Source organism: Notolabrus celidotus, chromosome 11 (genome assembly GCF_009762535.1).
Source record: "Notolabrus celidotus isolate fNotCel1 chromosome 11, fNotCel1.pri, whole genome shotgun sequence".
Lineage (NCBI taxonomy): Eukaryota > Metazoa > Chordata > Actinopteri > Labriformes > Labridae > Notolabrus > Notolabrus celidotus.
In genome coordinates this window covers 27,688,768-27,703,222 of record NC_048282.1, presented here as the reverse complement: position 1 = coordinate 27,703,222, position 14,455 = coordinate 27,688,768, and the positions used below count along the sequence as shown (strand labels likewise).

At 40.7% G+C, this 14,455-nt stretch overlaps 1 protein-coding gene and 1 long non-coding RNA gene across 2 annotated transcripts in view; one reads left to right on the top strand and one right to left on the bottom strand.

The window, feature by feature from the left end:
* LOC117820910 overlaps positions 1 to 13,872 on the top strand; it is a 158,610-nt gene extending 144,738 nt beyond the window's left edge. The window contains exon 3 of the long non-coding RNA XR_004632872.1: positions 13,800 to 13,872. This is a non-coding gene — a long non-coding RNA (uncharacterized LOC117820910). The remainder of the gene's footprint in view (positions 1 to 13,799) is intronic.
* The window catches only part of LOC117820909 (metabotropic glutamate receptor 4-like), a 175,706-nt gene that overhangs the window by 141,905 nt on the left and 19,346 nt on the right, over positions 1 to 14,455 (bottom strand). The gene's annotated exons all lie outside the window — the stretch shown is intronic.

The window sequence follows — 14,455 nt, the reverse complement described above, 5'->3', positions numbered from 1 at the left end:
ACTGTTTTGTGTCCAAGGCCTCTTTTTTCTGAAAAGTTTCTTTTTCGTTAGTTATTAGAGTTTAAAAAACGGGGTTTTACTTCCGGGTTTCCTTTGATTCACAGCCGCCGTAGAACGAAACTTCAAAGGGCACACAGCGTCTTGTGACGTTACGCTGTAGGGCGGAGCTTATTACAAAGGCTTCACAGGCTCTGGCTGCACAATGGCTGCGTCCAGGAGAGGGATTTTTTGGCTTCAGAACTGTACAACGGGAAGAGGCGGAGCAACGCTGTCCATTTTTTATTTACAGTCTATGGTTGTTATAACCATTTTCAGAAACAAAATATCAATGCAAAATGCCGTTGATCCATGCAAAGATAAAAGATTGGTGGGTTGCACTAAAGCTCTCCTGGATTTGTTTTGGAGGATAAACATCACATACCTGTCCACAAAGCTTTCACTGAATTCAGGCTGTTTGTTAATTCCACTCAACACCCCTCTTCAAAATGATGCTCAGTGACAAAGCTGTATTGGCTTGAATGATTGTCAAAGTGTGAGTCTGTGTTGACAGGTTATGAAGACCACCTCATTGCCTTTTTCAAAAGGGACTGGTGACTGTAAAAGCGCCTGATGGAGTGCATGATTGCAGCGTTCTGCCTGAACAAATGCAATACTCCATTTCACTCATAAAGAGTTGAATTTAGCAGAGGGGGGCTCTGCTGTCCAAGATACACCATCCCCAATGAACCCCAGCCGTTATGTTGGTGAGAAGGGCAATAAAAAAACAATACAAAACAAAAATGTGTTCCGTCTCCCTTTTTTTTTAACTAGCACCCTTGAAAGAGCCCGTAATAATAGAGCCAAAAAACACCGTCTTCATCCTGGCAGTTCTTACAATGAGCCAAAGTGAAGATACAAGCATGTTGTAATTCTTATTGGATTATTGCAAATCTAAAACAGTTGAGGCACTGCGAGCACACTGGACACCCTCAACTGATCAAGATTGCAGTGGTGATTTTATACGAGGGAAAGTTGTGGAAGTCTGCAAGTTTGAAACTGAGGTGTTGCAGAGAATACCAATTATTCTTAGAGAAGAGACCAGCGTATCCCATGTATGAAATCTCTTGCAGCTTAGTCATTGTACCAGTTTTTAAAATAATGTCCAAAGTTTAAATATAGCGATGGCATTGTTTGTGCTCTGGTCACCACAGTGCAAACAAGTGAGGGGGATCAAGGGTTAAAGTTTACAGGCTGAGTAACTATCATGAGTAAACAAGAGCTTGCCTTCTTTTTATTTCTGCAAAGGTTCTTGCATATGCGTGACGTTTGTTAATGTAGAAGATACACCAGTTAGAAATACACACAAGGTAGCTGTTCTCTGATGAAAAGGACGCCCTAATGCCAGTATTAGTACTCTACTGGTAAGTTACATAACCTTATGTCCTCCAATGTGGCCCCTGATGTCCCCTTCAATCCAGATAGACAGCTGGGAATAGATAGACAGTGAGAGCCAGTTCATAAGGATTAGCAAGTGGGCACCTCTCTTCACCTGTGTTTTGTTAAGTTGGGCCCACAACACCTCAGGGAGGCTCAACAGTTCTGGCATACTGGAACAAACTCCTTCTGAACTCATACCCACACTTTAGACAGAAAAAGGAAATAGACAAAAAACAACAACAGAGAGGGGTCTGACAAGAGGTGTATGAAAGAAGACAGACAGGGAAGGCAGAGCCGGGTTCGAGAGGCCTGTTTGGGTGAGAGCTCATCTCCACCATGCCCCCATTTTCACAATGTTATAGAGAAGGGGAAGAGCTAAAAATTGATGTATGGAAGAGGACAGCGAAGGCAATGCTAGGTTGAGAAACCTGTTTGGCTACGAGCTCATCCCTTGCCAGGTTAGGCTGTATGCCCTACCTCCCCCAAGCCCCCTATTTTTCATAAGAGAAAAATCTCTCTCACCCTCTTCACAGCCTGTTTATCTGGACTATTTTTCAACCTCCTTCCATCCGCTATAGTTTTGTCATGTTTATAATGTTCGAAAAAGGACAGATAGGACAGGGGTGTTGGTCTTCTTATCTAAATCTTGGCAACAGTAAATCAAAGTCCTTTGATACATAGAAAGTATTAATGGCTTGTCTGTGGTCCTGTGAATTCATTTTCTCCTGAGAGACAGACAAATAGCAGACCAACTTAAGAAAGAAGAGTTACAAAGATGGTGGTTACATTTCAGTGGCTAAATATCTTCTGAAGTTGGCGTACATTTAATGAGTGCTTGGGGACTGCTTTTTTCAGGACACTTTCTGGTAAAGAGACATTTTTGTTTCCAGAACTCGTATGGAAGGGGCGACCTTGGCGTCTAATGAGTTCAAGGGAAAGTGTTCCCTTCTAGGGTCTTCAGTGTTTAAGACTCAGTGCATGCGTAGCTGGCGGTGGCAGGAGTGGGATAATGAGCGGTTTCCAAGGCCTTGAGCAGGAATTTGTGACTGAGTGGGGCCTTGATATAATGAAAGTCCATTGGCTTAAAGTAATCCCAGTTTGGACTCCTGGCTTCTTAGCGGGTGCCAGGACAGACACTGGCAGCAGCTTAATTAGCTACAGTGGCATGAAGCGACGTAGAAGTGAGGAGCAAAAGCAGAACAGCAGGCAAGAGAGAAGCATCAGCAGAGTGAGACTACATGCTGTTAGACTTTAAAGACCACCTCATTGATTTATTTGAACGGGTGATCGGTGACTGTTTGAGTCAGTTGATGCGTGAAAGACTTCAGCGCTCATCGCATCCAGTGGTACAGCAGCTGTTTGGAATCAGAGTTAAAGCCGCTAGTGATTTCCTACCTCACTTCATTCAATAATGATCCCAGTCAGCGAGCAAGCAGTCCTGTCCTGTTAATTAGTTCAGCATTAACGGTGGCTTTCCATTTGCTAAACTCAAAGCTTGCCTACATCATCTGAGGGGTCTCGGGTTAACTGCATTTTCATTCTGAGGCTTAACGAGACCACTCGTTTATTTATCATGCCAGCAAGCTCTGACTTTGTGGGCTGTCTTATGTTGAAAATCCCCCCTCACAAGAACATCTTACTCTAACATATTGATGCTTTGCTCTTCTCTCGTCATGTAATATAGAAAACAAAAGCATGTTTGTGCACAGAGTATTTTAAATTAGAAAAGAGGAACAAAATTGCTACCAATTATGTCTTTTTTTTACGTGACTACATTTGCATTAATCCAACTGGTATTTTTCAATCAACATGAAATGAGCCACTGGCAACCATGCACCATGCTCAAATTACCATAGAGGCAAAAACAACTCATAAGCATGATTACACTCCAAAGATTTGAGTGCCACCTGCCAACTTTGGATTCAAGGTCCAGCACTAATTCACATATTTCCCCACGAAGAAAAGCTTGCTAGTTCGACTCAAGCTGTTCGTAAGCTCTTTCGTAGCCAATTTGAGGATGCAATTATTATTTTGGTACTATTCATGCAGAATTTTCACTCAGCTCTTTGCTTTCATTCATCTCTATAAAGCTTTCAGTGTTGCTACATTGTTTTTGGTTTTACAGCCCACAACTTTTTCTGCTTTGTTTTCCTCACAGCTGTATTATTTCTTATCGCAGCAGGAGTTAACATAGAGCAAACCAAGGCTAGAATAAGCATGGATAGTGGATTTACTTTCTTGGGCTTGCAAGGAAAAGTCCAATAAATGCCTCCTACATCTGCTGGATATGTTCTGAATAAGCAACTACAAGAGACATGTCCGTAGCCTGCTGATTTAGCATTCTAACCAAATCTAGCGTTTCAGCCATATTGTTTTGATGCTAACAAAAACTAATAGTTTTACCTCACCTTACAGTCTATGGTGTCAACAAGCAGAAGCAAAATATGATGTAACTCTTTTCGGCGGATTGATTTGACGTGAGGTGTGATAAATTTATCTCTGGCATTGCTCATGTTAGTGAAAGTTAATAACCGTTGTTAAAGGGTTGTCAAGGGATTTTGACCAATCAGAATCAAGCATCTTACACCGCCAGTGTTGAGGAATTTCCCAATGTTTTTTAAATAACACGAAGACAGAATCAACTTGCAGCCTTTGCGGGTTTATTGAAGATACAGCATACAGTTCAAATCTTTGCGAGACGGACTAAACCAAAGAACACTCCCTTACACACTCTTCTCTACGTTTTATGGCCTTTCAGCGATGTTACTGCTTGGTGGACACAACCTTTGGCCCTGGTGGTCTTGCTTCATATTTGGCTACCTTCTCATCTTTGTCAACATATTGTGTAAATTGAACACGCATGTTCTACCAACTATCCTCACAGATCAGGTTGACCAGGGTATCTTGTTCCTGACAAAATGAACTAATGAATCCTTTTAAGGACAGATTGAGTAAACATCTGGTTTCTGGAAATCAACATTTTGAACATTCTCTTGCGTATTTCTGGGAACTTCAGATTACTGAATTCGCCACGACACCGGAAGATCAGTAAGAAAGCCGGGTAATAAGTAGGACTTGGGTTAAATTTTCTGGGTGTCCTAAAGGTGAGGTTGAAAGACTGTTTTTCATATTATTCAACATGAGGCAAACAACTGTAAAGTAAATGCAGTAAAATATGAAGGAGGAGATCCACTGGCTTCCCCTCCTCAAACACTCTGCAGGTCATAAATGTAAAATCTGTTGGTTGAAAAATGATAGAATAAAAAGTTTAGCCTCCCACATGGAGCTTTGAAACTACCTCTCATTAATAATGGCCCCATAGGCTTTACATTGGATGGGTTCATGATGGTCTCGCATTCTAAGGATGACTCATGAAAATCTGTTCATCTACGCCATGTGTCAGCAGGCAGACACACAGACAAGGGTTAGGAGTATAGTCATCGGGGTGTGGATCTTTCCCAAACAGCTTTGCATATTATTTTTATTCCATGAGCATAATTCTCCTCAGCACACTACAGTATTCTCACGTGTACTTTCCTTTTTTTTTTTTTTTTTTTTTTTTTATTATACTGACATGCAGAAAATATTGATGAGAGGAGACTTCCTCCAACAAAGCCACAGAACGTGAGCTGACACCAACACATATTAGACGAAGCTCTGCAACTTTCCACAGGAGACACAGATATAATTTATGCATCCCAGGATTTCAGGAAGCATCAATAAGAATATGATGTCAGTAAGCAGCTCATTATTGTTTCATCACTGTTTCATCTTTGCATCTGCTGCTTCCACGATGAGCCGAACTAATGGTTGAAAGATGAAGGCAGTTATCAATGGAAGCACGCGTCAGAACACAAGCGAGGAAGCGGTGGGGGATTTATAGTAGTGGAATTTACACGTTTCATTTTGCTTTGAAAAAATGCACCGCTGTTTTTTGAACAGGATGTGCTCTACTTAAAGGTACAGTGTGCAGAATCTGCACTTAGATGAACAGACTTGGTAGAAATTGATCATAAAATAATCGGAAGTATGTTAAAATTAGTGTAGAGTAATCTGAGTAAAAATTCAAATTTTGTTGTATGAATGTAGAACAAGCCCGTAGGAGCAAGTACCTATCCAAGGAGCCTGCCAACTTGCACCATACATGCTACTGTTTCTACAGCAGCAAAGAGCGAACAAACTAGTGACATAACCGTTTTTGTATTTAGTGAGTGGCCACATGAAATGCACCGGTTGGAAGACCAAGAAGAAGAGATTGGTAGTGGTGAGTCAAAGAATTGATATTGATAGATGTTATTGACGGTTAGAATTTGACAAATGGAAGGCCATTATATGATGCATCACAGGAGCTTCTTGTCCTTGAAGGCCAGTGCCGCTTTACCAATAAGATGGTTGAGCAAGAGAGCTTTTCAATCTAAAATCTGACCACCAGATATCCCCCATGTCTACAGGGAGACCAACATACTTGGAAATTCCCCTGCTCACTCACAGGTTGCAGTAAAGTTGAGAAAGTCTTCCCCTCTCAACGCTGATGGAACATTAGTCTATAAAATAGACATACAAGTCAAAGAGATAGTACACAAACATGGTCTCTGTCATTATGATAAATTCTTGTCCAGCTTTCAACTGTCTGAGAAATGTTGTTCTCAGTTATATGATGCTCTAAAATGGGGTTTATGATTTCTTCCTAAACAAATGCAGCTCCTGCAGTTTTGTGTGCACCAGACTGAGTTTTTAATGGAAGTTCCCAGGCTTACATCACCTGCCAGTAGTATTTTATAAATGCTGCTGCACCTGGCTGTATTTTCCCCACAAACATTCCCCATTCCTGCAGCTACAAACTAAGTCGAATGCTAAATCCTCCTTGGCCAGCCTGTTACTCCACCATTTCTTCCCACCCCCTGGGTTTGCCAGCGTTGTTGCACTGAATTACGCTCACAGTGGACCGCCATGCCAGGGGGCATATCAGTAACAGTCTAACTCACCAGTGAAACGCATACAGTCCTCACAGGAAGACAAAGAAACTCGAAAAATATGCATTTTCTTTCTCAAGCATGATATCTCTGGCACCAGTGCTCTAATCCATTACCCCAGACGCCTACACTAGAAGGGATCTGTGGACGCCTGATAAACACAAACAGAAACAAAGCTCCAACTCTCTGCCCACATTTACTGTATGTTTTCCCTGCCATTATTGACCAGGAGGCGGTAGAAAACATGCCATTGTATTTTTCCTTTCCTCCAACAACTTGGGGTCACGTGACCTGAAGAAGCATTGTCGAGTGCAGAGGGTTTCTGCATTTGCAGCTAGTTGCTGTGAATATGGCGCCATTTTGCCCCTGCTATAAAGCAGCCTCTCCATTCCCCAAACACATTCACTACACCCTTTGTCTCTGTGCTGTTTTATTCTCTCATCCTTTTCCTGACAAATACTTCCTCAAATATAGCCCTAAGCGACAAACAATTGAGTCTCCACCGTCTCTACCAAGGCAACTAATTATCCAGCCACTTCATAATTGGTCAAGAGCCATCGCAGAAGGCCACAAAAAAAGTGGGATTTGATAATTACTGTTCTGCTGTGGAGTGTAGGAGAAATGAGGTATGGCTGTAGTTTGGAGTCTTGAGAGGAAGGAGGGAGGTTGGGGTTCTTGGGGAAAGGAGCGAAAGCTAATTAGATCTGGTGTCCCCGAGCTCCGGCTGACAAGTGTGAGTGTCTCAGTCCTTGGAATAAATGAGAACAGGTGTTGGGTAGAGCGGAGTGCATCTTTGTGGTGACCAGTCTGCTGCCGTCGCCTCACAAAGCAAACATATTTGATGTTTAATGCTGCAGAACTCACATTTAGTTGATCTACGCAACTTATATTCAGTGTGTGTACTTTAGACAAAATGCATTTAGAGAACGGCTGCCCATTTTTTACACTAATGTTCCTCACAGTGTCTCCTCTGGAGTAAAAAATAATAACAACTGTATTTTTCTTGTTACTGTGTACATATAGTTTTGAAAACTGGAAAAAAAAAAACTTTGTCAGTTTTGTATTCAGCCTGATGATGTCACTCCAAGAAGCATTGAGCAAACCACATTTTTGTAGAGCTGTCGTCACATACAGTTAAATATTTCTAGAGAACCTCATCTATTTGATGCACAGTGCATCATTTTCACAAGACTTTACTTGTAATTGCATCATTACCACCTCTGGGGATGCACCATTTGTGAATTTTACACCTGATAGCATTAATTACTCGTGTTTATGTCCAACGCTAATACCATAATCAATGATGTTACACTGGTTTTAACACTGTACTATTAAAATAAGTTAATAGCCCTTGCCTAACAGGTACAGCTAGTTGCTGCCATGATATCTTCCAGTGACACTGATGTTTTCTTGTGTCCAGTTTGCCATGATTTATTTAAGTCTGATTCCACTTCATTGCCCTTGGGTGGATAAAAAGATGTCAGCATGCACTCAGTCATTGTTCAGCTTAGGTTTTACAGTGTAAAAGATTTTTGTATGCCAGTTGAGATTGTGAGGAATGAAAACATAAAGCAAGACAAACATAGGCTTAGTTATTTTATCGGTGTCAGTATCTCAGATCAAGCAAAGCCTTCATCTCTGATAACCTTAAGCCCAAAGCAGCCACGGCTCTCTATCCCAGTGAATGAAATATAACGAGGATAGGATACACTTTGGGCTTTAGATAGGCTTCAGTTAACATGTTTTCCTTGATGCATCTATATGATAACCTTCAGTTTTTATATGCCCAAGAGGAAAGAAAGATGCTAGAGTCAATAAGAAGTGAACCCCATGAATAATGTTTCCTACAATGCATGGAATACTTAGGCAACATGTCAGTGCAAGTGTCATGTTCCCATCATGTTATCTACAGTGCTGTCCAAACTTTCTCACCAGCACCATTTAAATTCTTGTTTGCATGCTGACCTTCTGCCGTGGTTCAGTGATACAGGACTGAAGAATTCATGTAAGGCTGATGTATAGCCTGTAAGGCAGAGTGATAATTTAATTTTTATAGATTAATTCAAATTTGGGATTTAGGGCAGTCTAAAAAAATGAAAATCTAGATTTTTCTGTTTAACTTCCTCTATCGTTCCCCTTGGGATCCCGCAGTTCAAACCCTCCCCTTTCGTTTACTTCCTACAGAGACTCACTACAGCAATAACAACATGGCTGCCAGCATTAAAGAAGACTTAGATTGCATATCCTTAAAGATGTGGTGCTCATACATACAGTGGAAAGCCTGTGTTTACCAACATGCTTGAAATGGTTGACACCAGCGATGTGCTACCCTGCGCAAGCATTTTGCTGAAGTTGTCCTTCCTTATGTGCACAGTTGTACACGTGAAAAGACTGCTGGAGGACTGGAGGGATGTTGTTTACTCCCACTGCAACAGATGTATGGTCCAGGCGAAACATGCAGCCTTACATGAGTTTGATGGCCCATTTTATTAGTGATGATTGGGCTCTTTGAAGTGTCTGCCTCCAAGCTGCTCCCTTACCTGATGACCACAAAGGTTAGGGGCTAAAAACTTGTTTTGAGTAATTTAAAGGTTTTCTTTTACTGTTTTAAGACGGAAAATATAATAAAAAGATTTGAATTGTAAATCCATATTGGTGTGAAAAATCTGGGATTTAATGGGTTATATCGCCCAGCCCTAGGCTACAGACTTCTTTTTTTTTGCAGGGAGACTCATCAACTACATTACTTTACTACTCTATAACCCTGATGTACACAATAGTACATATACCTCCAGGGCACATCTTTGACATGATATATGTATTGGCTGAAAAGCATGCAAACCCAGTATCCTTTAAGCAAATAATTATGTATTTATAGCTGCTTTGGATCAGCCGTGTTACGTAATACAGATAGCAAACACTAATTAGTTAGAGTTATGTGAAAATAAATCATTTAAATTACTCCAGCAAAAGTTGCAATCATTGATTTGGTGGGATGCTGCATTTTTGAAGACACAGCTTTTGCCAACAACAGTAAACAAACATTTCCCTTAAATATATCTGTAATTAGCAGCATTAAGCGGCACTTTCCTCTAGAGCTTGCTCTCTTTCAGCTCAGGCTCTTTTTTCTCTCTACTGTGCTGCCTGTTATATCTCCACACTGCTCAACTTAAACTTAACAACATGGTGACATGTCCAGCAATTAGAAGCAATTTGATAGCAGGTTACTTGTTTCCTCATAACCTGCCTGTTTACATCTGAAGCGCTGTAATTTTCCATAACTGAAGTGATGTTAGCTTGACATTTAATGGTATTTGGAGCATTTTGTGTTTAATGAGTAATAGATGGTCATCATTTGAGTAAGTCTCTCTTTTTTCTTTTTTTTTAAGTTATATTTTTTGGCCTTTTTGCCTTTATTTTATAGGACAGCTGAAGAGAGACAGGAAATGTGGGGAGTAGGGAGCGGGGGAAGACATGCAGGAGGTTGTCGACCGGCCGGGAATCGAACCAGCGACCCCTGCGATGAGGACTGTAGCCTCTGTACTTGGGGCGCTTAGACTGCTAGGCCACCAGCGCCCCAGTAAGTCTCTTTTAAAAGTAGCACAGATACATGTTCCTGAACCTTTATATAGGTTATCTCAGTCTCTGTAAAGCAATAATGATCATCAGTGGGTCTGTTGTAAAGAATATCTTGTCTAGTTCTGTCTGCACAGCCGTGTTAAAGGTTTAAAACAGCATGTGCTCTTGGGCCCATTGTTTTGTGGTGTATTTTACTTACAGGTGACATTAGGAGGCCAAATATGTTGACAGGTTCCTGTAATAGAGACAAATCAAGCTGCAGGTGCACAGTATTTTTAGCATTAGAGGCTGTTCGCACTTTCTGTTGGAAGAGCTAATAATAGCATCCATATTTTTGTTTCTTTGTTCTTCTCTTTGTTATTTAAAGTAATTTAACCTTGAATAGTAGTAACACAACCAGACTAACATATTGTCGCCTCTTAGAAAATAACTTACAGATATATTCAGGGATTTTATAGTAAGCAGTGTGACATTCAACTTCTACATCTCTACCTCACAGGGATGAAAACTTGGGGTGGAGTGTGTGTCTTCCAATATTTAACTTCTCGGTCGCTGCTCCTTGTATAAACAATCCGGTCAGCGCAAAAGAGACTGACAAATCCACAGCGCCATTGAATAATTCAAAGCACTCTGCCATCCATTCATCCTGCCAGCTTTTAAAGCCTCCGACTGCACTATTGATCCGTGTGCTTTGGCTCTACCCCGTTGAATGTGTGTTGAGTGACCAAAATCAAATGAACAGTACTGTAGAAAAATAATATTTCATGCTTTTAAATTGACACATGAGAAAAACATCCCAATGTAATTAAAGGTTTATATCCAAATGCAACTTTCTCCACTCAAACTTATGTTGACTGAGTTTTTCCTTTAACTTCAACATGAATCTGGGGTAAGTTTTATCTGTCCTTTTTAGTATCATGGGATTTCAGTCCCTTCTGAATATCCCATTAGTATTAAATGGGACTGATTAGGACCACTTAATTATCTATTACAGAGCTATTAAAACCCAAATCCTAAATACAAAGATTTAATGGGGTTATTTCCTTCTTTTCTGTGACAGACCATGAAGAAGAACCGTCACAGAAAGGGAAAGCTTTACTTAAATTTAAACTACTTTCTGCATCTACTCTTCTAGGTCACATAAGAACACAGTAGCAAAACTAGTGACATAATTTCAGCAACAAAATCACTGCTTCATAAACTTCCAGCAAAGGCAAAAAAAATTAATCACCAAATATTGAAATCCGTAAGGGTTAACTCAGTGTAATTAACAGTGTTTTTGGTGTCTGCAGTGGCCTTATCTCTAATGTTCAAAGCACTTTAATTGCCGGCAACTGACTGTGCTGAACTGCACAAAAGGTAATGCAGATTGCATTTAATTTGCATAGATTGCTTAATCAAATTAGACCTCATCCCACAGAGACTAATTCAAAAGAATGGTTTGGCAGCAATGTCTTAACAACTGAAACACAGATGTAAACAAGTGGGAGACAGCCCACTCTTATTGGCTCGAGTAAGACAGCCTGAACTTACAGGCAGCGTCTTTCTTTTCCTTTGTCTGTTCACTTTCCTTTAAGTCGTGTTTCTTTATCTTGACTTGCATCAAGGTCAACCTACACTTCCATCTACAACTTCTCTGGGACTCTTAGAGAAAAGACAGGCACTCCTCTGCAAACCCCAATGGTTTGATTTTAAATATTTCATTACCCCTCGTTTTTTTTTCCAGCTTAACTTGCAGAAAAGAGAAGTGGGGCGGCGAGAAGCATTGATAGCACATGCAGTGTGCAGCAGTTATAAGACAACAGAGGGGGTTGAGTGAGTGTGCCTGCAGTCGCTCCAGCTCAAAATCAAGCTGTGCCTAGCTAAAGTCTGTAAGCAGTGCGGGCTGATTGCCTGAGTGTTTCAATCTAGTCATTCCTGTGTGTGCTTTGACAGTGATGCCAAAAGACAGCCAACTTCTCCATGTGTAAGCAAAGCAGGCTTTCTACCTGAGGCAGATCTTTGAAGTTTATAGGACCTGCAAATGGAAATAAGAAGAAACATAGGTGTAACACTCTTGATGTGGCTTTTACAACCACTGACGGCAGCATCAAATATTTAGAGCAATAAGGAAATTTGCTGAAAATCCGAAAACTCTACAGACTGATGTCGCATTGTTTTAGAAACTACAACTGTTCATTATTTTCATGAAGCTATTGCAGGTCATAGTTTCCTCCTTTTGGCTTACTACAGTACCTGCTGTATACCTTAGGATAGTATGTGATGGCATGACACAACATTAAATAATGCATGACTGTCAAAGGTCACATGCTACACTGATATCCATTAAAGTTGCAGATGATGGACACGTGCGCTTTTCCCTGCATCTGCCTCCAAGGCTAAAACACACAGAGTCTGTTATTTGCCCACAGTGAACCCATATTGAACCATATATAACACATTCCCTTTGGCAACATACAGTAGGTCTTATAGCAATATTAGAAACTCAAATCTGTCAGTGGGGCTCACAGCGTTGGGGAAAATATCTTTGACGGAACAAGAGCAGCAAGTCTTTCTGACCAGGTTATATGAGGTGATCCAAAGGGCTAACTGAGGACAGTGTTTGAATTGTAAAGCTAGTGTAAGGATTTTTGAGCTGCTTATGAAACAGACTGGAATAAACACAGATGTCTCTAAATGACCAACAGAAGCAAACGAGACCATCATCAAGAAGATTGAGCATGGCTGTTCAGTGTTCTATGTCTGTCACTGCTGCCACAAGGTCCGTTTATTACAACGCAATTTACAGCCTTTATTTACATTTTCTAAAGTAGAAATTCACAGAGAGGGATACATTTGACTATTTAAAGGAAGCACAAAGAGATTTCCAGAAAGCAATACCTAGGCATCTAGATCTGCAAAGACATAAAGCCTTGATTCCACAACAGGTGTTTGCGCCATCTTCCATGAGCGCCACTCACCTTGCAACTGGTTTGTACCCACTCTAGTCAAAGCTTTGCCCAGCTTTTCCAAGTCTGTTTTTGACAGAGCTCACGATGAGCACGTATCGAGCTGAACAGTGCAGATCCAGGTGGACAGGAAGTCAGATATGGCATGGAATTATCTTGTCAATTTCAAAATAAAACACCATGAATGGACTCCTGATCATGTATCGGATCATGTGAATAAGAGAACTATCGCTAACGATGAATATATTGTCAACAAATCTTTGATCTACGTTGATCACAGCAGGACTGTTAGCCATTTACTTTGTCTGTAGGTAACAGCACAACAAAGTAGAACATAGTTATAAACATTAAACACATTCAAACACAAGAAATAAAGGAACCCTTGGAATATATGGGACAGTAACCTATGGTAAAAGCACAAAAACGATGGAATAAGGTCTAAACCAACAGGAAATCAACCTTGATAAGACATGGTAACCTTTTGATGTTATGCTGTGCTCTGATAAACATAGAGAATGGTCTTTTTGGAAAGCATCCTGAGATAACATTTGTTGTGAGTTGGCGCTAGATGAAAAGATTGTTTGTAAACATTGGTGTTATTGCTTGATCTTGAAAATCCTGCAAGATCTTGTAAAGTTCTCGTGTGATTTTGTGACCTTGCAACTCCAGCTGCCTTTGGCTTTAGTCCATTGCGCAACGCTTCATGCATGCCTTTGGACAGAGTAAAACCAAGGTGCTGACAGAACACTGCACTCATGTTTGTTGTGGATTTGAGTGGTAACAGCAACCACTTTGTCCATAGGGGTCGCCAAAATCAACATAAAATTGGAAATTCTTCACAGTAGCATTGATTTTTGCTTTTTCTTGCTTTCTGTGTCAGCAGAGTTGATGATGCTGGCAAAACTTCACATACTTCCAAGGTGCACGGAGATGGAAAGGAAGTCCAGAAAGGTCAGGACTCCAGCGACACACTCTGTTGTGTCCATATTTTTTCCTTCTAACCACATATTGTTATGTTTTTTAACATTCTTCGCTTGTAGTGCTATTATAATTTGCACAATAGTAGAACCACCATGAATTGAATGAGATTTGTAGAGCCCTCCATCCAGGGCATTGTTTGTGAGAGGATGACTTTCTTGCTCGCTCTCAGCTCACACATCACATCCCTCATCCTTTCTTCTGTTGCCATCGCTCTTGTAGGACAAAAGGGAATTTTATAATGCACGTCCATGTCACATGCAATCCATATTGTTTATGATGAAACATTAAATACCCTGGAACTGTATGCACACATGACACACATGTGATTAATGTGCACAGCATTAGCCAAACCAATTAGCCTGCCACGTCTTGTTGTTCACCAATTAAAAACAATGCGGCTAACTTCCCTGAGCTCCACCATTCAGAGCTGCTTTCAGAACTATTTCCTCATCAGTTTTCCTCCAAGCACAATACACAGATTTGGCTGAGCACAGCTTTCTGTATAGTGCTTTTAAAACATTTAACAAAGATGTGGTAAAAGCGGAAGAAAAGCTTTCT